Source organism: Bos indicus, chromosome 13 (genome assembly GCF_029378745.1).
Source record: "Bos indicus isolate NIAB-ARS_2022 breed Sahiwal x Tharparkar chromosome 13, NIAB-ARS_B.indTharparkar_mat_pri_1.0, whole genome shotgun sequence".
Classification (NCBI taxonomy): Eukaryota; Metazoa; Chordata; class Mammalia; order Artiodactyla; family Bovidae; genus Bos; species Bos indicus.
In genome coordinates, this window is record NC_091772.1 from 5488893 (window position 1) to 5513088 (window position 24196).

Consider the following 24196-nt stretch of genomic DNA (forward strand, 5'->3'; position numbering starts at 1 on the left):
CCATACTGTGGGTCTGCCCATGTGTGGCTTTATGACGTGATTTGGGGCACTGTTTAGGACTCTGCAGTGGATCAACCCTCATTAGCACAAAGATGATCTGAACTCCCACCCGCTAACACACAGAACTTAAAACATAATTTCCATTCGCTTTGAATTTGTAGGCTCTCTGTGGTCCTGAAGAGTTGGGGCGGCTGAACTTACAGGGGATTATCTGCAGGGCTGGGACGGTTGTGTCCCCTGATTTAGTGCTGTGTGTGTGTGTGGGGTGGAGCAGGCATCCGCATGGAGGGTGGTGGCCCAGCACCTTGGGAAGGGGGCTGGTTCCCCCAGTAATTGCCTGGTTCACTGGTTCCCATGGGAAGGGAGAGGTGATGTTTACCTCCTCACTTGCCACATAGTCTTTATGTAATCTGCAGTTTTAGAGCCTCTAGTTGGATGGTGGGGGGAAAGGGAGGCAAAGTCAGTGAAGGACACCTGGAGAATCTAAAATTGGCACTGTGTAACTGTCCTGTATAAATGAGCAAAATGCAATACAACGCTAAGTATAAAAATGTAGGGTACAAAATTGTGTGTGACATTACTTTGCCAACAAAGGTTCGTCTAGTCAAGGCTATGGTTTTTCCTGGGTCATGTATGGATGTGAGAGTTGGACTGTGAAGAAGGCTGAGCACCGAAGAATTGATGCTTTTGAACTGTGGTGTTGGAGAAGACTCTTGAGAGTCCCTTGGACTGCAAGGAGATCCAACCAGTCCATTCTGAAGATCAGCCCTGGGATTTCTTTGGAAGGAATGATGCTAAAGCTGAAACTCCAGTACTTTGGCCACCTCATGCGAAGAGTTGACTCATTGGAAAGGACTCTGATGCTGGGAGGGATTGGGGGCAGGAGGAGAAGGGGACGACAGAGGATAACATGGCTGGATGGCATCACTGACTTGATGAACGTGAGTCTCAGTAAACTCCAGGAGTTGGTGATGGACAGGGAGGCCTGGCGTGCTGCAATTCATGGGGTCGCAAAGAGTCGGACACGACTGAGTGACTGATCTGATCTGATTTTTATTTAGAAAAACTTTATATTATCTATTTATATTATATACTTATATATTATATATTTATATATGTATTTATACACATGCCAATTACATATATAAGTATATACATACTTATATATTAATATTTTAAAAGTTTTAAAATATTTTTGCTATTTTTCAGTCACAAAGTCATGTTCAACTCTTTGCGACCCCATGGACTGCAGCATGTCAGGCTTCCCTATCCTTCTTTGTCTCCTGGAGTTTGCACAAATTCATGTTCTTTGAGTTGGTGATGCCATCCAACCATCTCATTCTCTGGCATCCTCTTCTCCTTTTGCCTTCAATCTTTCCCAGCATCAGGGTCTTTTCCAATGAGTCGACTTTTGTATCACGTGGCCAAAGTATTGGAGCTTCAGCTTCAGCATCAGTCTTTGCAATGAATATTCAGGGTTGATTTCCTTTAGGATTGACTGTTTTGATCTCCTTGCAGAGTGTTCTCTAGCATCACAATTCAAAAGTGTCAATTCTTCAGCTCTCAGCTTTCTTTATAGTCCAACTCTCACATCCATACATGACTACTGGAAAAACCATAGCTTTGACAATACAAACCTTTGTTGGCAAAGTGATATCTCTGCTTTTTAATATGCTATCTAGGTTTGTCATAGCTTTTCTTCCACGGAGCAAGTGTCTTTTATTTTCATGGCTGTAGTTACCGTCTGCAGTGATTTTGAAGTCCAAGGAAAGAAAATTTGTCACTGCTTCCACTTTCTCCTCTTTGATTTGCAGTGGAGTGATGGGACCAGACCATGATCTTAGTTTTGTGAATTTTGAGTTTTAAGCTTTTTCACTCTCCTCTTTCACCCCCATCAAAGGGCTCCTTTGTTCCTCTTTACTTTTGACCATTAGAGTAGTATTATCTGCATATCTGAGGTTATTGCTCTTTCTCCTGGCAATCTTGATTCCAGCTTGGGACTCACTCAGCCTGGCATTTTGCATGATGTACTCTGCATGTAAGTTAAATATGCAAGGTGACAATATACAACCTTGATGTACTCCTTTCCCAATTTGGAACCAGTCCATGGTTCTTTGTCTGGTTCTAACTGTTGCTTCTTGACTCACATACAGGTTTCTTATGAAACAGGTAAGATGGTCTGGTATTCCCATCTCTTTAAGAATTTTCCACAGTTTGTTGTGATCGACACAGTCAAAGCATAGTCAATGAAGCAGAAGTAGATGTTTTTCTGGAATTCACTTGCTTTCTCTAAGATGCCAATGAATGTTGGTAATTTCGTCTCTGGTTCCTCTACCTCTTTGAAACCCAGCTTGTACAACTAGAAGTTCTTGATTCGTGTTGTGCTGACTCCTAGCTTGAAGGATTTTGAGCATAACTTTACCAGCATGCAGAATGAGCTCAATTGTAGGGTAGTTTGAACATACTTTGGCAATGCACTTCTTTGTGATTGGAATGAAAACTGACCTTTTCCAGTCTTGTGGCCACTGCTGAATTTTTGAACTTTGCTAACATAATTTACAGCATCGTCTTTAGGCCTTGAAATAGCTCAGCTGGAATTCCATCACCTCTACTAGCTTTGTTCATAGTGATGCTTCCTAAGGCCCATCCTTGACTTCACACTCCAGGATGTCTGGCTCTAGGTGAGTGACCACACCATCATGGTTATCTGGGTCATTAAGACCTTTTTTGTATAGTTCTTCCGTGTATTCTTGCCACCTCTTCTTAATTTCTTCTGCTTCTGTTAGGTCCTTACCGTTTCTGTCCTTTATTGTGCCCATTCTTTCATGAAATGTTTCCTTGATATCTCCAATTTTCTTGAAGAGATCTCTAGTCTTCTCCATTCTATTGGTTTCCTCTATCTTTTTGCATTGTTCATTGAAGAATGCCTTCTTATCTCTCCTTGCTATTCTCTGGAACTCTGCATTCACATGGGTATATCTTTCCCATTCTCTTCACCTTTACCTTCTCTTCTTTTCTCAGCTGTTTGTAAGGCCCCTTAGACAACCACTTTGACTTCTTGCATTTATTTTTCTTGGAGGTGATTTTGGTCACTCCCTTGTGAACAATGTCACGAACCTTCATCCAAAGTTCAGGCACTCTGTATACTAGATCTAATCCCTTGAATCTATTCATCATCTCTACTGTATAATTATAAGGGATTTTATTTTTAATATATGTATTTATTATATGTATGAGTATCATACATAGTATCTGTATATGTTCATATATAATATATGCCATAAATGCATAGGCATATTTACATTTTTACATATAACATGTATGAATATGTATATAAATGTATATTTACATTTAAAAAATGTTTCTCACATATATAGTAGTGAGCATGGGTATATAGTAGTGAGCATGGATATATAGCTAGATAGGATATAGAAGATACACCAAAATATCAAGTGGTTCAAGTGACCTGACCTGGAGAATGGGAATTTTGATTATTTTCTTCATGTCTTTCTGTATTTCCTAAATATTCTATGACAATAAAGTATTGCTTTTGCAATCATAGAAAAGTCACTAAAAAAGAAAATAGAGGACCCTTCCTACATGTCCTGTGTATCCCCAGGATAATTCTTCTCCTGCTCTGCTGAGTGAGGGCTCCTGGTTCCCGGGTCACTAGTCCCTTTGTTCATCTCATTTTGTGGGACCAAGGAGCACAGTTTCCAGGCTACTGTTGTAGCCACGTGTTCCCAGAAACAAACTCATTCAGAAGGACAATGCAGATAGTGGAGTGCAGTTTATTACACCAGTGGGCCAAGGCAGAGTCTCCTCTTAGCTAAGGACCCCAACCAGTTTTTGTGAAAACCTTATGTACCCTAAGTGTACGTGCCCAAACCCACCTCCCAAAATCCCTGAAACTACTCTGAGCAAAGGAAAAGAAAGATACAATCAAAGTTAACTCGTGATTCATATGCCTTAAGCCTAGGTAGTTAACAGTGGACAATTATCAATAGGTCTATGGTCACACCCCAATAAGCATAATAGAATGCATGATTCTATTCAGTTACACAGATAATTAGGGCATTCTTTTAGGCAACAGAGCATCTAGGTATGAGCCCCTGGGGCTTTTCCTTCCAGGGGTCTGGTTTTCCAGTTGGTATGTCGTTTCCATAGATACTGGGCATATAGCTCAAAGTCCACAGTCCAGTCGAAGATGGAGTCCTGCTTTCAAGATGGAGCCTGTTCTGTCTGTTTCCTCCTTCACTATGAGGGTTTGGAAGACCCTGTCCTCCTAAGCCCTACCCCATTGCATGCATAAGCTCACTCATCTGATATGAATGCAGAGAATCCCCAGGGTCCCTGAAATGTTCCTGGCCTTTGTATTCAGTGATGCTGATCTGATTGATCAAAAAAAATGTCTTCCCTTCCCGCAGTCTTTCATGGCAGACAAGGGGGAAATGAAGCTTTTTCTAATATACACATGTGAAGCTCGAGTTCTAGACGGGTGTTTTTGTGTGCTTGGGGACTGGGAGGGCCATTCAAACCCAGAGGGCAGGCTTCAATCCTGCAGAGACTGTGAGTCTGTGAGTCTGACTGGGGCCCGGGGTTCTACGCTGCTCACAAGCCCCCAGGTGATCCCCCACTGCTGGACCACCCTTCTCCAAGTATGTACCATGGCAGCACCCACAACTAAAAGGCTGAGGTCCAGGGACTCCTGTGTCTCAGGCCTTGAGACTTGGGCTGAATTGTATCAGCAGCTTGCAGTCGGCAGATTGTAGGACTTGGCCTTCAGACAGTGTGAGCCAATTCCTATAATAAGTCTCCTCTTATAGATCTCTCTATATCTGTTCTGTTTCTCTGGAGAACTGTGACTAATACACTATCTATTTCCAGAACTTTTTCATCACCTCAAGTAGAAGCTCTGTAACCGTTAAGCTGTAATTCCTCAGCCTCCCTTCCCCAGCCCTTGGCCACCTTTAGTCTACTTTCTATCTCTGAATTTGCTTATCTTAGGTAACTCGTATGAGTACAGTCATGCAATATTTTCCCTTTTTAGTCTGTATTATTTGACTTAGCATAATGTTTTCAAGGTTCATCCATGTGGAAGCTTGTATCTGAATGTCATTCATTATAAAGGCTGAATACCATTCCATTGTATGTATAGACCTCATTTTGCTTATCCATCCATTTATTGATGGACGCTTGGGTTGTTTCTACCTTTTGACTATTGTGAATAGCCTGCTATGGACACTGGTATATAAGTATCTGTTAGAGTCCCAATTTTCCATTCTCTCGGGAATTACTGCATCACATGGTAATTCTGTTTAACTTAAGGAAGTGCCAAAATGTTTTCTGCAATGGCTACACCATTTTTGTTTCTGTGGGTCCTTTTAAAGTCAAAATTTTTTATAATATCTTACCTCTACACATATTACAAAAAAATAATTTATTGTGTTAGCTTCAGTATGCAGTGGTGTCTGCCCTCTTACTCATGAGATGGAGCATTGTCATCCTGTGAATGTATTGCCAAAGCTTTTTTCTCCGAACCTGTGCAAGTGAGGGGCTTGGAGCTTCAGTTCCATTGGCTTCACAATAAATCCATTTCTGTGTATTTCCATCTAAGAGCAACTACTTTTCATTTGCTGAAAATCACTGAAGTTCTGATCTTACCAATAAAATAAAGGGAAAAATGAAAGAATTATTTTTGGTGCTTGGGGACTAATATCTTCATTGGGCCTTAGGATTCCAGACCATCTCCCTGTCATATTTAGGTTAACATCATCCCTTAACCGGCCGCTCCTAAGTACCACCTCAGATCCAGCCAGGAGGGGCTCCTGCTCTAAGCCAGAAGCTTAGGAGGGCCTCATTCTTTCAGTGTTCCTGAGACAAAGGCTTTTTTCTAGATTATTCTTCAGGTACCCAGGGCCCTAAAATGTCTTTCCAAATGGCCATTATTTGCTTTCAGGCAGTTTGTTTTGCAATGGGCTGGTATAGAGGTCTCCCAAGCAGTGAGAGTGTGCTTAGTCACTTAGTCATGTCTGACTCTTTGTGACCCTATGGGCTCTGTCTATGGGGCTTCTCCAGGCAAGAGTACTGGAATGGGTTGCTATGCCTTCTTCCAGGGATGTTCTCAACCCAGGGATCTAACCCAGGTCTCTGGCATTACAGGCAGATTCTTTACCATCTGAGCCACCAGATAAATCCATGAATACTGGAGTGGGTAGCCTGTCCCTTCTCCAACAGAATTCCCAACCTAGGAATTGAACCAGGGTCTCTTGCATTGAAGGTAGATTCTTTACCAGCTGAGCTACCTGGAAGGCACCACCAAGCTCCTTCCCCAGGAACTATACCCAGCATCTCAGCATCAAGCTGCCATAGCTTTGAACAGAGTCTGTGAGCACCTGTGCTTTATCTCGATTTATTTTTTGCATCCATCAGCAAGATATGTTCTAAGGTAATTGCTTCTTCACTTCATGCTATTTTGACTTGTGAAAGGTTTCATTGGAAATTCTACTTTCAGATAATGGGACAGCTTATCCAGTCATCCCTCAGTATATGCAGGATATTGTCTCCAGGACCTCCCTCAGATACCAAAGTCTCCAGATGCTCAAGTCCCTTATGTAAAAAATGGGGTAGTATTTGCATATTGTGTAGGCTTATCCTCCCATATACTTTCAATCATCTCTAGATTACTTATAATACCTAATAACAAGTAAATACTATTTAAATAGTTCCTGGCAGGTGGCACATTCAAGGTTTGCTTTTGGGAACTTTCTGGAATATTCCTTTTCCTGATAATTTTCATTTGAGGTTGCTTGAATCCATGGATGTGGAACCAACGGATATTGAGGGCCAACTATACCTATTTCTAGACAAATGGCAGGCGAAACAGAATGGTTTCTTTGATTGGCTTAGGCCAATTATGATTTGTCCTCTGGCGGCTGGGCACTTTGCTGCCTGGAAAAAAAAAAAAAAAAATCAGGTTACTCTCACCAAAAAAGAAGAGAGAATTTGCTTTAGGCTGGGAAGCCATAGCAACCGTTAGAGAGAAGAGTTACTTTCCTTAGAATTGTAAAGGAGGATTAGCAATTAGGAAGGAAAGAAGGAAAGAGGATTTGTCACAAGATTGAAAAGGCAGCCACAGCTGAACTTGTAATAAGCAGATTGTGAGAAGAGATTGTTCAGATGAAGTTCTGTGGGTCCCCATTGTAAATAGTGAGTGATTAATGACAGTGCCTTTTCTTAAATTTATGACTTGTATTTGTTACATAGCTCATCACTAATAAATAATGTCTGATGAATTAATATTGCTATTCTCCATCTATATTTTCATGATGTCATTTCACCAAAATTAGCTGTAGCCAGAAGAAAAATCAACCCTAAACCCTTCATTGCTCATGAAGTAATATGACTTTATCGGCTCATCTTAGAATAGCTGAAAAGGAATCTGGAGTCACCATTTAAAATCCTGAGGGAGCACTGAACTTCTGACATTCCAAGGAGAGGCAGCTGGGTTTGACTTCTTCTTGCCTTATCCCAGGGAGGAGCATAGATGAATTGTAGGAAAAGGCACAGATGCCATCAAGGTGCCATCTGAAGGCTGCTCACATGCTGTCTGACCCCAAGGTATTTCTTGTGGTGACCTCACTTGCCTGCCACTCAATGTTTACATCCCATTGATTTCAGGTTTATGGTGTCCTTTTCTATGCAAAGAATAATGCATTTATACAACCATAAATATTTTGACCTAAACAGGATGATATCTCAGTAACTACATTTCTACAGTGTCCTGCTAAGTGGGATTTTGAGTTAGAAAGGGGTTTAGATCAATGACAGATGTGCTCGCTACTTTTGGAAGTGACCTGTGGGAGGAGATCACAATGTGGATCTGCCTCTCTAAGGCAGAAGGCTCACAGTGTGCTGCATGGTCTTGTTCCCGGAGCGAGCATCCCCCACCCAGACAGGAAGGAGACCTGGCAGTTTCCTTAAGACCTCAGCCCTGGAAGTGGCATGGGGTCACTTTTGCTTTGTGCTGTTTGTCAGCAGAGAGCCTGGATTCAAGGGGCAATGGGCAGGGACATAGACTTCCCCTCTTGATATGGGAAGAATATGCAAGAATTTGGAGGCTGCATTTCAAGACTACCACATGAGCTTGAATGTCATTTCCTCAGAGAAGTCTTGCAGGCCATCTCCTCTTAAGTACCCTTGTCCACTCCTCAAATCACTGTCTATCATGATACCACTTTGATCTTCCTCATAGCACCATTACCTTGGCTTTCTCTGTGGAATGCATTTGCTAAATTGCATAATTTTAATCTCACTTCCTGCCTAGTGTAGGATTTCCAGGAAAGCAGTAACATTAGGGATCATGTTCACAGCTCTATCCCCATGTAGCATAGCAGGGGCTCCATACAAAGTTGGCACACCATAAACATTGGGTGAGCGGATGAAATTTTTATCACCTAACTCTTCCAACAGCACAAAACAGAGAGATGCCTAACACTCCCCATTCAATATTTGGTCCCTCAGCTTTCTTCTATAATCTAGAGCTCTATTAATATGACCACTTTTGGACCTAAGAATCCTTCTAATTATCACAGATGTATCCTAAGAAGCAATTAGTCAAAGCTGCCTAGAATCTTTGTGGATACGGCTGATCCTGGCCGTATGGAAATGTACCAAATTCCCTGTCACAGAAATTCTTAGCTCTGATGGAAAAATTTGGATTAGAAAATGGCTGAGGAAGAGATATTCATGAGGAGGCAGCTTTCAGAAGCACAGAGAAGAAAATTCTCTGTATTTTGTTACCGTCCGTGGTTATAGAGTTATTGGGAAGTGAACAGTAACGTTGCAGTGTAATCCTAAGAAAATGGGCTGAGTGACTTACTGCCTGTTGGTTCAGAGCCTGCAAATCTGTTTTCCAAAGTGCAGCTGGGATAAACGTACAGAAATAACGTGCAGCTTTTTACCTGCTCCCAAGTCCTTTATTGGGTCCCAGGAGGGGAAAGCTGAGAGGGAGGAGGAATAGAGAAGCTTACACGCTAGTTTCTGTGTATGCTGCAGGCTGGTGAGCTGCAAGATGGATATTTACCAGCCTTCAACTTGCATCTTAAGTTAGTGATATGTCTCCATTAATGGGGCTTCCCAGGTGGCGCTAGTGGTAAAGAACCTGCCTGCCAATGCAGGAGATATAAGAGACATGGGTTCCATCCCTGGGTCAGGAAGATCCCCTAGAGGAAGGCGTGGCAACCGAGTATTCTTGCCTAGAGAATCCTATGGACAGAGGAGCATGGTGGGCTATAGGGTTGTACAGAGTTGGACATGGCTGAAGAGACTTAGCACACATTCCATTAATGAGAGCAGATCTCACCATGATGGTGTATCTCTCTTTCCTCTTGGAAGAAAGACAAAGTCAATTAAATCGTGTTGGAGGGCAAGCAGTTCACACAGGGTTTTTTTTTTTTTTTTCAGTAGCACAGTGGTGGTGTTTCCCTTTGTTACCAAGACAGCAATTAGCAGGTTTCTTAACGGCGCAAAGGTGGGTGACAAGTACAATAGGCTTTTAGGAAGGTGGTTGCTGTCAGGCCTTAAAGCAGAGTAGGAGGTTGAAGGATTTAAATATAAAATAAAATCCACCAAATTCTATGCCATTGGTGTCTTCTACGAATTTTTACACCTACTCCAGTCTCAGGACTTACACTGTCTGTTTGAAAGCTTTAAAGAATGATATTTTCCAGTGTATCTCAAGGAGTAAAAACTTTTAAGTCACTTTCGAGAAGTGAGGAGTGCATTTGCCTACTTTGATTGCCTTAAGATTCCAGATGGGAGTTTGAGTGGTTATTTTTACATGTTATATAGTATTTATTATTGTTATTTTTTATTCTATTTACACATTATAATAAATACATATTTTTCCCATTTTTGTTCATAAAAGTAACAAGTTCGGCTTCAAGAGAGAATTAAAAGAAATACTTTGTTGGAAGTTTTTGACATTTTCCTCAAGAAGTCCCCATGAGACTGAAGAAAGTCCTAATCAAAGGCCATTAATCTTGTGGCCAAGATTAGTGATAAAAATAGGAAAGGACCCTAGGTCTGTGGATATATTTAAAACTGAGCAGAAAAAGTACTCAACATGGAAAACTAATATGATCCAAACAGAATTCTTCACTTTCCCTTTAATCCTAAAACTGATTATTATTACTTTTTCTCAGCTTCCCTAACCCTCTCCAAAAATATCACCATTCTCTGGTTTACTGGGCTGGAACATTCTGCTTACGATTCTTTCTATCTCCCTGTCTTTTATGTTGTATTTGCTTAAGATTAAACTTTTGGATGTGTCATTTCTTTCTTTTTTTTTTCTCTTATATCCATCATCTTTTGTTGTTATTAATCATTGCATTTGCAGTTTGGAATGAATTTTTGGTCTAAGTACGGATATACCGACCTTATATATAACATTCAGGATGTAATTTTCCTCAGATGGGTATGAACACAGGGTTGGAATTCAGAGGAAATCTCAGGGTTCTCAGGGAGATTCAAATTTAAAAACCACTCAGAAAGACTCAGTGGTGGGTCAAGACTCAAGACACTTAAGTAAATGGAGATGGTCAGAGAAATGTTAGGTTCAAGAATATTCTTGAGGCTAATGGGAGCAGGAAACGAGTCAGAGGAGGCAGTTTCAGAAAGGCAGGAAAGAACATGGTATACTCAGCCCCTCAAAAGCCAAGTAGACCCATGCTTCAAGGAGTGAGCAAGTCATCATTTCCTAATATTGTAAAGCACTTGAAGAAGGTAAATGAGAGGAGGCAGTTGAGTTCAACATTCCGGAGGGGGGCTTTCCAGATTGAGCAGAGTCTCTGGGCACTAACTGGAGCAGAAGCAGAGGATGACTTGTGGTGAAGGAGTCTAAATGGCAATAAAACTCTTTGAAACAGACGTGAGGCTTCTCAAGTTCTGCTCACATGTGCCCGTTGTCCTGGTCACGGTCCACCTTCCTAAACAGAGCTCAAGGTAGAGTGTGAGTGGAGGTGGGCCCACTCATTTGGTTAATAAGATCTGCTCTCATTAATGGAATGTGTGCTAAGTCTCTTCAGCCGTGTCCAACTCTGTACGACCCTATAGCCCACCATGCTCCTCTGTCCATAGGATTCTCTAGGCAAGAACACTCGGTTGCCACGCGACCCCCAACAGAAGGGGGCGCTGGGGCGCAGGGAAGGGAGAAGATGAGAAAGCCACGCAAGGATGTGTGCCCATCGAGCTGAGGTTGTCTGCCCCTCAGGGCCGGAACGTGGACTCAGTTTTAGGCTAGTCGCCCAATTCTTCTCCCAGTTTCTTCCAAAACCCAACTTTTCTGAAGCTCTTGCTTTGATGCTGCTGGAGAAGCATCTAGCTAGAATATCCTCTACCTCCCTGATGGTCTCATAGACACTTCCCCAAATCTATGAAGGTTTCAGCCCCCCAAGCCCCTGGTACTGGCTTGGCTCTCTCTGCACCTCTTTTTTTTTTTTTTTTTTTGATCCCATTCCTGTCATTGGATTTAGGTCTGTGGGGACAAAAGCCAGGATGTCATTCAGACAACATGTGTGGATTCCTTATGTAAGACAGCCCCCCATCAACACACACACACACACACAGAGCCAATAAAGTTTGTAGGTGAATGCTCCTCTCATGCCTCTCCACCAGGAAAATGTCCCTGGCAGGATGGAGCCCATGAACTTGGTAACATGCCCTTGGAACTGGCCTTCTCTCCTCCATCTTACTCTGGAAGAACCTGAATGAGAGAAGGGAATGGGGCAATCTAAAGTGGAGAAAACCATAAATGAGTATCTCTAGGTGTTATAGTCAACCCAATATCTTCGGATGAATACTTGAGTGGGAGAGAGGAAGGACGATAAAGTGAGAGACAGCCGTACATTGATAGTTTCAACTATCACCTAGCCACAGAAGTTTTCTTTTTTTTCTCCTTAGCTTGACTATGATAGGCCATAAATTCATTGGGATTAGGCATATACTGCCTATATTTTATCCCTTTCTATTGCCTCCTAGGATGCTTCACATATGGCCAGCACTGCAGTATTTGTACTTTGGTTAAATCTGTGACTCTGAGAGATTTTTTTTTTTTTAATTTGAGGGCTATAGAGGACTTCTCAGTTTCAAATAACTACTAGAGCAAGTGAGTACCCCTCTCCTAGTTGGAGAGCCGTGAAGCATAGGGAAGGGTTCATTAGGTAATCAACAGCCTCAAGAACAGCAAGAAACAGCCAATGGCCTGTGTGAGGGAAACCACCCGCCTGCCTCTCGGCTTAAACGCTGCTCTCTTCAGCACTTTGCAGGGGGAAGTCAGGGTCTGTGCTGTGGGCTTGCTTTTCATTTTCCAGCTCCCTCAGGAGGTCTACTGACTTTAATGGCCCTGGATTTAATGGCCCTAACCTTCCTACTTCACTGGAGTAAAACCCTTGACCTTACCTTCCTTTACATCCTTTCATTGGTAAATATGCCTAGTATGATCAATTCTTGTTGTGTATGCTGTAAATAAATTCTTTCCTCCTGTTCTCATCAGAAAACTCCTGGTTTGTTTAGTATGTAAGACATGCCAAGACACACAAGCGTGCACACACACACACACACACACACACACATGCAATTCTCAATACCCTCTATTTGTGTGTGTGTGTTCATCAGTCATGTCTGACTCTTCGAAACTCTATGAACTGTAGCCTGCCAGGCTCCCCTGTCCATGGGATTTTCCCAGGCAAGATGACTGGAATGGGCTGCTATTTCCCCTTGCAGGGGACCTTTCCAACCCAGGGATCAAACCCACGTCTCCTACGTCTCCTGCATTAGCTGGTAAATTCTTTGCCATTGAGCCACCTGGGAAGCCACTCAACCAAGTTTGTTTTGCCTGGCACACAGCAAGACAAATGCTCAGACACTGAGGTTGGCAGCAGAGAAAAGGTTTATTCAAGGCAATCAAGTGAAGAGATGGGAGGACGGGTCTCAAATCCCCCTCCCAGAAGGGTTGGGATGAGGGGTTGGGATGCTTATGGGCAAAGAGTAGAGAGGATGGTCAGAGATGCAGGGAAGGTGTTTGGAGGCACGGAAAGGCGAGGTGATGGGTGCTCTGCATGGGGGCAACTGAGCTTCCTGCTTCTTTGTAGAATGTCTGTTCAAAACAAGGCTGTATTAGCATGATCCAAGGGTAGAATTTTGAGCCCACTGATGTCAGAAGGTCGCCCATCAGACAGTCAGACATGCTCAGCTGAAGGGTCAGTGACCAACTTGAACTAGATGACTAGCTGACTCCAAGTTCCTTAAAAGCAAATTGGGCGAACATCGTAATGTTCATATATCAGAGGTGCTATTTATAGGGGCAGTGAAGGGGTCTTGTCATTTATTGTCTAGGCTACATGACCTGGGATAGCAGTTTTTCAAGAACAAAGGCAGGTTACAATTTTCTACTTGTTAGACAAGCAGGTTATAGTTGATTGGATCTGACTAATGGCAACCCTGGATTTTACTCATATAATTTAAACTGTGTTGTTGTCCACAATTGCATAGATTGGGTCAAGTGAACAGGTTTCTACTACATTGTTACTAGGTCAGACCGAACACCTTTAGACATTTTCATTTTGTTTTTATTTCCAGGGATTAATGTCACTGGGGTGGACATTGAGCGATGATTTATTCCAACATGTTTCCATTCAGATGGCAAGTAAAGGACTCATACTTACTTAGACAATATTTATTTTTAATAGCAAGGAAATATTTCGTAATTTTGTTACCATGCAGCACATTTTTCAAAGATGTTTCCAACTAACCTAAACTCTGAATAGACTTGAAAGGGAGTTCTATAGAAAGGGGTTCTTTCATATTGTATTTTTGATAGAACTGAAAAAATAGCCCCAGATAAAGACTCTACAGGCTGCTCTTGGAAACAGGATGGGAGGAAGAAAAGGGAGCCTTTTTCCTTGTGTCTGCTAAAAATGCAGGGGCGGATTAGGACCAAATGGACATTTTAATCCCTAAGAGAGGGTGCTGGCACTTCCCAGTGCACTATCTGGGAGCTTGTATCAAATTCTGATGTTAATGGAAAGTTGTTTTGACTCTTGTTCTCTTGGTTCTGTTACCAGCAAATTCCCTGGTGCAAAGTAACAAACCCTTTTTCTACCTCTTGCCCAAATTTTCCCATTAGGAAGGGGATCTTGTTTCCAGCAGGACTTTCGGTATCTTATTGTGAAACCATTTCTAGAAAGATGATACTCAACCTCACTAATAGGAATTATTTTAGCAAAATATCTTTCCCCTGAAAATCCTTTGTGTTCCCAAAGAATGTTCTCAGGTAATATATATAACCCTGGCAATGATCTCTCCATCATCATAAACAAACATTGATAATCCATCTTTGGGGCATGCATATGTAATTCCTTCTCAGACTCCTTGGAGTAGGCTAGATCAGGCTGTCAAGTTAGGTGAAGAGAGGGACAAGCAAGTGCTGGGATTCTCCATCATGGCCACTGAGAGACTTTCTCCTGGATGATATTATCAACAAGTGTTGGAATTGGAGGAAAAAAAAAAACTTTAATAATTGTGTTCTTTTATGGTTCCGAGAATGGTATCTTCCATACAGACACCCAACAATATCCCAGGGAATGACAGAGTGAGTACAGAGAAGGATTAAATTACACAGGGGATGCTGTTGTTAGGAACTTCTTAGTGTCAAGGCTGTATATTGTCACCCTGTTTATTTAACTTCTAAGCAGAGTACTTAGAAGCATGAGAAACTTCTAAGCATGAGAAATGCCAGGCTGGATGAACCACAGCTGGAATCAAGATTGCTGACAGAAATATCAATAACCTCAGATACGCTGATGACATCACCCTTATGGCAGAAAGCGAAGACGAACTAAAGAGCCTCTTGATGAAAGTGAAAGAGGAGAGTGAAAAAATTGGCTTAAAACTCAATATTCAGAAAACTAAGATCATGGCATCTGGTCCCATCACTTCATGGCAAATAGATGGGGAAACAAGGGAAACAGTGACAGAGTTTATTTTCTTGGGCTCCAAAATCACTGCAGATGGTGACTACAGCCACGAAATTCAAAGATGCTTGCTCCTTGGAAGAAAAGCTATGACCAACCTAGATGGCATATTAAAAAGCAGAGACATTACTTTGCCAACAAAGGTCCGTCTAGTCAAAGCTATGGTTTTTTCCAGTAGTCATGAACGGATGTGAGAGTTGGACTATAAAGAAAGCTGAGCACTGAAGAATTGATGCTTTTGAAGTGTGGTGTTGGAGAAGACTCTTGAGAGTCCCTTGGACTGCAAGGAGATCCAACCAGTCCCTCCTAAAGAAAATCAGTCCTGGATAATCATTGGAAGGACTGATGCTGAAGCTGAAACTGCAATACTTTGGCCACCTGATGTGAAGAACCACTTATTGGAAAAGACCCTGATGCTGAGGAAGACTGAAGGCAGGAGGAGAAGGGGATGGCATCACCAACTCAATGGACATGAGTCTGAGTAAACTCTGGGAGTTGGTGATGGACAGGGAGGCCTGGCGTGCTGCAGTCCACGAGGTCACAAAGATTCGAACATGACTGAGGAACTGAACTGAACTGAACTGAGTGTAAAACAACAGAGACCTCAATTAAATAGAGTCAGGAGACCAGAAGGGGGAGCTCTCATGTCCTGTGACAATAGCAGAGCCCAATCAGAAGAAGAAAGACTCCTCTCCTGGCAAGAACTCAGCCAGTGAGAAGCCATGGACCTTGTGTTCTGTATCCTCACCTTCCTTTTTCTCTCTATGAAAGAGTGCTTCTCTTGCCGTGGAGGGACTTGTACTGTGACTGGCTGTCATTGCAGACCCTAAATTGCAATTCTCTGCTGAACCCCAATAGACCCATCTCCACCAGGGAAATATCTGGCTGTCTATTTGTTTCAGGTCAACATCAGTCAAGACTTTCTTGGCTCGAAGTGATAGAAACCGAACTGATTTTAGTGTTAAATAATCAGAAGACAGAATTCCAGGCTGTGTCTGGAGTTTACACATCTGCATCTTATGTTTTTTAAGAATGTGATGTCTTTCTTATTCTGCAAATTAAAGGTTTGTTTGGTGTTCCCCTTTTAATCCTTGAAATGATGCTGCTGTGCCCCTTGTAACTACAAGGCTGACTGAGGCACAGTGGCTAAGCTCAAAGACTCTTTTCCTTCAGCTTTCACTTGAGTTCGTTAGTCTTTCTCTTCTTTACCTTTGCGATCCCAGGTGGCACAGTGGTAAAGAACCCTCCTGACAGTGCAGGAGATGCAAGAAATGCAGGTTCATTCCCTGGGTCGGGAAGATCCCCTAGAGTAGGAAATGCCAACCCACTCCAGTGTTCTTCCCTGGAAAATTCCATGGACAAAGGAGCTTGGGGGGGCTGCAGTCCATTGAGTTGCAGAGTCGGACACAGCTGAGGGACTGAGCGCACGCGAAACAGGTCCCAGAGTGAGATCTTAGCCTTTTGGAAACTTAAGCCCAATTTCTGCGCCACTGAGGAAGTGCTTGTTCCTGGTACATTGCACTTTAGTGGAGTGGGGGACCCTTTAAACATGCCCAAAAGCTGCCTTTGTGGATGAAGTGGAGCCGTAGTCTCAGAGCATTTTCCTGGGGTTGGATTTGAGGTGTGTGTCCTGCAACAAGTGCTAGGCGAGGCTAATAGTTGCTTGATTCACGGAAAACAAAATCACAAAAAGCAAGAAGTCATAAAAAATGATTCATACGTGCCTTAAACATTTTTATTTTAACATAAAACATATAAACTGACATTCATTTGCCAATCTTTGATGTAAAGCTAAGGTGTTTTCTCTTAATTGGCACTCTATGTGGTCTCTCTTAATAAATTACACCCTTAATGCATCCCCTAAGGTTTACAACTCCAGTTTCTTTACATCAGAGCAAGAAATAAAGTGGCTTGCAAAGAAATCTGATTGAATAATCTTTCTCAATTGTTATAATTTCCCCCCAAGTCCTTCACAGTTCTCTTGGCCACAGTAATCCAACGGTTTGCATGAACTTTTACAGGCTCGTGTTCATCAAGCAGTTCTGAAGAATTTGATTTATTTTTCACTGACTCATCTCTTTCCTTATACACTCATATTTCATGGGTTGTATATATTTAATTTACGTAAGCCTCATTTGCTTATATAATAACGATAACAATGATAACTCCAACATGTTTGGGAATAAACCCAAATGATTCTTGGTAAGCAGTGCCAAGTTATCAAGTTGGAATTCACTAGAGAGAAGCCTTTGAGTGAGGGCTCACAGATGCTTAGGGCTGTGTGGTGGGTCCTGGGCTCTGCCCTGCCCTGCCCTGGACTCCTCGGTCCACTTGGATGTCACCTACAGCTTTGGCATCTTCTCCATCTCTTGTGGTGTCTCTTTAGCTAAGGAGAGTCTGGAAGTGGAAGTGCCAGGGTGCTGCACATCATGGAAGAAATTCATGAGGATGGGAGTTGATGGAGAAGCATGCCACCTTTTCATGTTTTGGTGAGATTTTCCTCAGTCACTAGGGGCCCACGGAACTCACCTGCTCACTAATAGCCTCTTAATTAACTCCTTCCCCTTCCGGCTTCCCTTCCTTATCCCTCATGGGTCTCCTTTGCTTCACCTCCCGAATAAACAACTGGGACCCACATTCTTGACTCTAGGTCCTCTTTGGAGAGAATAAAACCTACGACAAGCATGGCTCAGGATGCTGCATGGGGAGGACGCAGAGGCCCTGTCAGGTGAGTGGATTCAATGGAAGCCACGCAAAAAGCAGCCATGCGGCTGGGAAATCTAACTTGGTCTCTCCCGCCTCAGACTGTGAAGTAATTTCTGCCCTTGTTTTCTGCACACATGGTGCTTCTTCCAATCAGCTTTGACTTCCTTGTTAGCCTGATGAGGACTTGTCTTGGGGGATCTGTTACAAGTTTCTGGCTGGAACAACAGTTGGATGGGATTTATCTCAGTCCCCGGACCCTGGTCTTATCTCTTTACTTCTCCATTTGCCTTGAACTTTACAAACTGGCCATCCTGGGCTTTTAGCATCATGTGTGTCCTGGTTTCAGTTTTCCATCCTGATTCTTAGCTGCGCCTCCCCTAGACTTCAGTTTACCTGTGGTTCTTCTGGACTCCTGACTATAGGAATTCACCACTTAGCCGAGACCTGGTCTCGGACTTCTGTCCTGAAACTCCCCAGCCCGCTTCTAACTCTCTTCTCCTCCCCATTTTCCCTCTTACCTCTACTCCGGTCCTAGCCTCATGCCCCTTTCTCACCTGTGGACTCTGGCCGGCCTTTCTAATGCATGTGCTGCTGCTGCTAAGTCGCTTCAGTCGTGTCCGACTCTGTGCAACCCCAGAGATGGCAGCCCACCAGGCTCCCCCATCCCTGGGATTCTCCAGGCAAGAACACTGGAATGGGTTGCCATTTCCTTCTCCAAGGCATGAAAGTGAAAAGTGAAAGTGAAGTCGCTCAGTCGTCTCCGACTCTTCGCAACCCCATGGACTGTAGCCTACCAGGCTCCTCTGACCATGGGATTTTCCAGGCAAGAGTACTGGAGCGGGTTGCCATTGCCTTCTCCCTCTAATGCATGTCTAATGATAAGTATTTTCCTGCAAAACTTACCTTCCCACCACTTAATGCCATCTAAATGTTTTTCTTCAAAGATACACAATATTGAGTTAATGCTCTTTCAGCGACAGAACAAAACTATTGTACTCTGTCTCTCCCATTCTTAAGAACAAGTGTTTGGATTGTAAAATGATTGAGCCACACTCTATTCTCTCTTATTAATGGAAAATTGGTCATAAATTGCCGAGGCGTGACTAGCTCATTTTCCTAACACAGCTGCAAATGCTTTATGCTGGGCTCACTTTCGATTTCTCAGAATGAAAGGAGAAAACTAGAATTGACACTTCTTTGAATGGTTCCCAGTGTCAATCCCTACAGAGACGAGGGATTAAAGGTAGCGCCACCTTTAGTCAAGGCTGTTTCCTAGGATTGTCTGTCTTTATGTTTTCATGGAGTGTTGGAAAAAGCTGGAAACTTTGAGATGACAGGGATTAAACACTTTCTTTAAAAAAATTATTCTAAAAACTGATCTAAAAAGCATATATACAAGTGTGCCTTGGAAGTGCTCTGTATTTAATGCACAATAATTCATAATAATACTTTACTATAATTTTTGAAGGCACATTACATCTTACAAAGCATCTTTAGTCATAAATTGTCTATTTTAATCCTCGACCATCCTGGTGAAATATATCGCAGTGTTGCCATTTGGTCCTTGAAGAAGGTGTTCTGATAGATTTATTAATGTGCCCAAGGACACAATCCATTAAAAAAGACACTTGAGCACCTATGTTCTGACACCACACCTGGCATCTCAGTGAATATTCCTCTTTGGTCTCCGTGAAGTTCTGCTTTCTTTTGGGACCAGTCCTCCCTTTGGGAAACTATTTCTTTCTCAATTTCAAGTGAAAATTGCAGAATGGCTGCCAAACACTGCCTTCACTGCTATCTCTTGCACAGGGTTTAGAGTGTGTGCAATCAAAACAGTCCTAGCAGCAAGAACCAAGGGACAGCATATTAAAAAGCCAAGACATCACTTTACTGACAAAGGTCCATATAGTCAAAGCTATGGTTTTTCCAGTAGTCATGTATGGATGTGAGAGTTGGACCATAAAGCAGGCTGAGCGCCAGAGAATTGATGCCTTTGAATTGTGGTGTTGGAGAATACTCTTGAGAGTCCCTTGGACTGCAAGGAGATCAAGGAGTCAATCCTAAAGGTAATCAACTCTGAATATTTATTGGAAGGACTGATGCTGAAGCTGAAGCTCCAATACTTTGGCCACCTGATGTGAAGAGCCAACTCATTGGAAAAGACCCTGATGCTGGGAAAGATTGAAGGTAGGAGGAGAAGAGGGTGCCAGAGGATGAGATGGTTGGATGGCATTACTGACTCAATGGACATGAGTTGAGCAAACTCTGGGAGATAGTGAAGGACAGGGAAGCCTGGCATAGTACAGATCATGGGGTTTCAAAGAGTCACATTCAACTGAGCAACAACAACAAAGAACCAAGGCAGGGAGACTCCTCTGTCTCCGGTGGTAAACGTCAAGGCTGTTTGCTGTCATTGGGAAAGACAGTCCAGTTCATGAGGATAGAGTTGACATCGGGAGGGGAAGGGAGATGAGAGGCAGAGATGGGGAGTCCCATGGTCTGACGTGAGTGGTGCCAGCCGGTGTGGCCAGACCACCCCGGTCCGTCATAGCTTTCTGATAGTGTCGGCACACAGTCGACTCCTTCCCCCAGGCCTGTGCACTTGGGGTTTGTCCGTTGCATTCAAAAGACACAGCTTTGTTTTCCGGTGCATTATTACTCATTTGAACCTCACAAGAACACCAGGAGGTTAGGTTAGAAATACAATTTCTGTTTTGGAAATTTACTGAGATTCTGTTCATCTGAGACTCGTCTACAAGAGACACAAATCAGTAGGTGACCAAGTTGAAATTAGAAATCCCCTGTTTTTAATGCCAGCTGCAATAATTTTCTTCCTTTTCCACACAATTTATCTACTGCCAGAGATGAGAAAAAGTAAGATAAGACAGAATCTTCATATTTGATTAGGTGTAATTTTTCATTTTTCCTGAAATAAAAAGCTCTATGTCCATGGGATCACAAAGAGTCAGACATGACTGACTGAACACCAAATGTCCTATTAACTGTGATGTCCCCACTCTGAGATTAAGAGATAGGTCTTCTCCCAGTTCACTCCATCCCCAACACATTGCTATTTAGTTTAATCACTGAGTATCTGTCTCACATAAGGACCAATATTGGTGATGGACATTTTAATACATGTAGAAGATCTCACCCTTGAACTTAGAGATTCTTTGGCTTTTAAAAAACTGCGCTGATGTTTTTGTTACTTTTGCCATCCATGACCTGTATGAGGCCGCTTCTCTTGGCTGCAGGGGGTGTTGGCTATAACTGGCTCCCAGACACCCCCTTTTTCTGAGAGAATTGCCTTCAGTTTCCAGGAGCTGCACCAGTTAGAAATGTCTGAAGGTTATGCTCTTCTCTTTTTTTATTTTCAATTGTAATACTTTTATTGGCAGTATAATTGATTTACAATGTGTTAATTTCTGCTGTACAGCAAAATGATTCAGTTATTTGTCTCTTCTTTTCCATTACGGTTTACATTTATGTTATTTATATTCTGTTTTGTATTTTTTCCATTATGGCTTATGGAATAAGCCATAGGATATTAAATCTAGTTCTCCGGGCTATACAGTGGAGCCCTGTTGTCTGTCCATCCTGTATAGAAAAGCTCACATCTGCTAACCTCCTTCCCACTACATCTCTCACTTAAGCCACTTTCTGTTGGCAAGCACCGGTCTATTCTCCATGTTCGTGACTCCGTTTCATGGATAGATTTGTCTCTTGAGGCAGCTTTCAGCCAGTGACAGACTGATCTGGGTGCCACACACATGTCAGAACTCCCCATGGGGTCAAGCTGAGAGTAGGCTTCATGTAAAACACTTCTTTCCTTGCCTTCTTCCCCTGGTCTCTCCTGCATCTATTCCTTCCTGACCAGGTCCCCCTGAGCACTCTGTCTCTCTTACCAAGAATCCCCATCTCACACTCTTCTGGGGACACTTCTGGGGACTCTGGTCTCAGACATCATCTTCTCCCTCTTAGTCACAGCTTCATTTTCTTATCTTATGAATCCTTTCTACTCACCTCTGCACCCAATAATCACATACTTGCTAACTATGTGGGTAAATGGAAGAGAATGAGCAGCCTGGCAGCTTCAGGTTTTGGCTGAACCTCATTGGAAAAGACCCTGATGCTGGGGAAGACTGAAGGCGAAAGGAGAAGGGGATGGCAGAGGATGAGATGGTTAGATAGCCTCACCAATTCAATGGACATGAATTTGAGCAAACTCCAGGAGACAGTGAGGACAGAGGAGCCTGGCATGGTGCAGTCCATGGGTTGCATAGAGTTGGACGTGACTCAGGGACTGAACACACACACACACATACTCCACCGCCCCTGTTGCATAAAGCTGGTTAAGCCAATAGGTCTGAAGAGTGGTGGTTGTCCTGCATTTCCTAAAATAGCAGAGCAGAAACAGTGCTAATTTTAGATAAGGACACAAAATGCCTGGGGATGTAAAGATGTGATTTTCTTTTTTTTCCCCTTACAAGATCAAATATATGAAAAAGGATGCAGGAAGCACAGGAGAGTTAAGTATGTCATGCTTTTTGCTTTAACTGAAGTCAGGGCAAGGCTGTGCCCTCTTCAGAGTGGTGTGTCAGGCTCTGGGGTCCTAAGGCTGCAACCCAGCACAGTGTGTGTGGTGGGGGGTCTCGCATCCACAGCCAGTATGTGTTGAACAGGGAGTAAGTGCTGGAGTCTGTGCTCCGAAGAACAAGGCAAAAAATAAACCGGAAAACCAAGTCCATAGTTGGTAGTTTATCACAGAGGCAACGGTCACCACGTTCGTAGTGAGAACAGAAGCAGTCATGAGATGGGAAGGGAGAAGCCATTGCCATGGGAAGGAGCTGTCTGTGCCAGAAGAGGTGCTTGCTGACATCTTTTATGTATTTCAGAAAAAGTTTGGTTGGCAGACGTGGCCAAAGGGAATGGTCTGTACTGAGCACATACATTACGAATTGGGCAGAGATGCCTCACATGTAATCATTTTGTGCTGCTGCTGCTGCTGCTGCTAGGTCACTTCAGTCATGTCCGACTCTGTGCGACCCCATAGATGGCAGCCCACCAGGCTCCCCTGTCCCTGGGATTCTCCAGGCAAGAACACTGGAATGGGTTGCCGTTTCCTTCTCCAATGCATGAAAGTGAAAAGTGAAAGCGAAGTCGCTCAGTTGCGTCCGATTCTTCGTGACCCCACAGATTGCAGCCTACCAGGCTCCTCCATCCATGGGATTTTCCAGGCAAGAGTACTGGAGTGGGTTGCCATTGCCTTTTCTGATCATTTTGAAGTACGCACAATTGTTGTCTCATATTCAAGTAGAGGAAACCAAACTGAAGGTTGGGTGACTAGCCTGAGGTTACATAGCTAGCAAAGGGTAGGGAGCTAGTGCTTAAATAGGGCTAATTCTGAGCCATTCATTACATACTTTGCTTCCCCTTTCCTCACACCCTTCCCAACCCCTGCCAACTATTCAGCTCTGTAACCCGACTGTCCGTTTGAAATGCAGATAGTTTCCCCATTTTACAGAGCTGGAAAGCTAAAACTCAGTAATGTCACTGATACCACACAGCTAATTTTAGATCTATTTTTTCTAAGTGTAATAGTTGTTACCTACTCAAGGATCACTGTCTTGTCGTGGAGAAGGGATTTGCATAATTCAATGAAGCTATGAGCCATGCCATGTATGAGTTCCAAAAAATAGTTAGAAGAGACAAGAAGACCTTCTTCAATGAACGTTGCTTAATAATAGAAGAAAACAACAAAAGGAGAAAGACTGGAGATCCTGTCAGGAAAGTTGGAAACACCAATGGAACATTCTGCCCAAAGATGGGCACGATAACGGATAAAAATGATAGAGACAGAGCAGAAGCTGAAGAGATCAAGAAGAGATGGAAAGAATACGCAGAACTGTATGAAAAAGATCTTAATGAACCAGATTACTATGATGGTGTGGTTAGTCACCCAGAGCCAGACTTTCTGGAGTGCAAAGTCAAGTGGGCCTTAAGACGCACTGCTGTTAATAAAGCTCGTGGATATGATGAAATTCCTGCAGAACTATTCAAATCCCTAAAGGATGATGCCATCAAGGTTTTGCATTCATTATGTCAGAAAATCTGGATGACCCAGCAGTGGCCACAGGACTGGAAAATGCCAATCTTCATCCCAGATCCCAAGAAGGGTAGTACTAGAGAATGTGCTGACCATTGGACAGTTGCACTCCTCTCCCATGCTAGTAAGGTCATGCTTAAAATCTTGCATGCTAGACTTCAGCATTATGTGAAACAAGAACTTCCAGATGTCCAAGCTGAGTTTAGAAAGGAAAAAGGAACTAGAGATCAAATTGCTAACATTCACTGGATTGCTGAGAAAGCAAGGGAATTTCAGTAAAACATCTATCTCTATTTCATTGACTATGCTAAAGCCTTTGAGTGTGTGGATTATGACCAACTGTGGAAAGCTC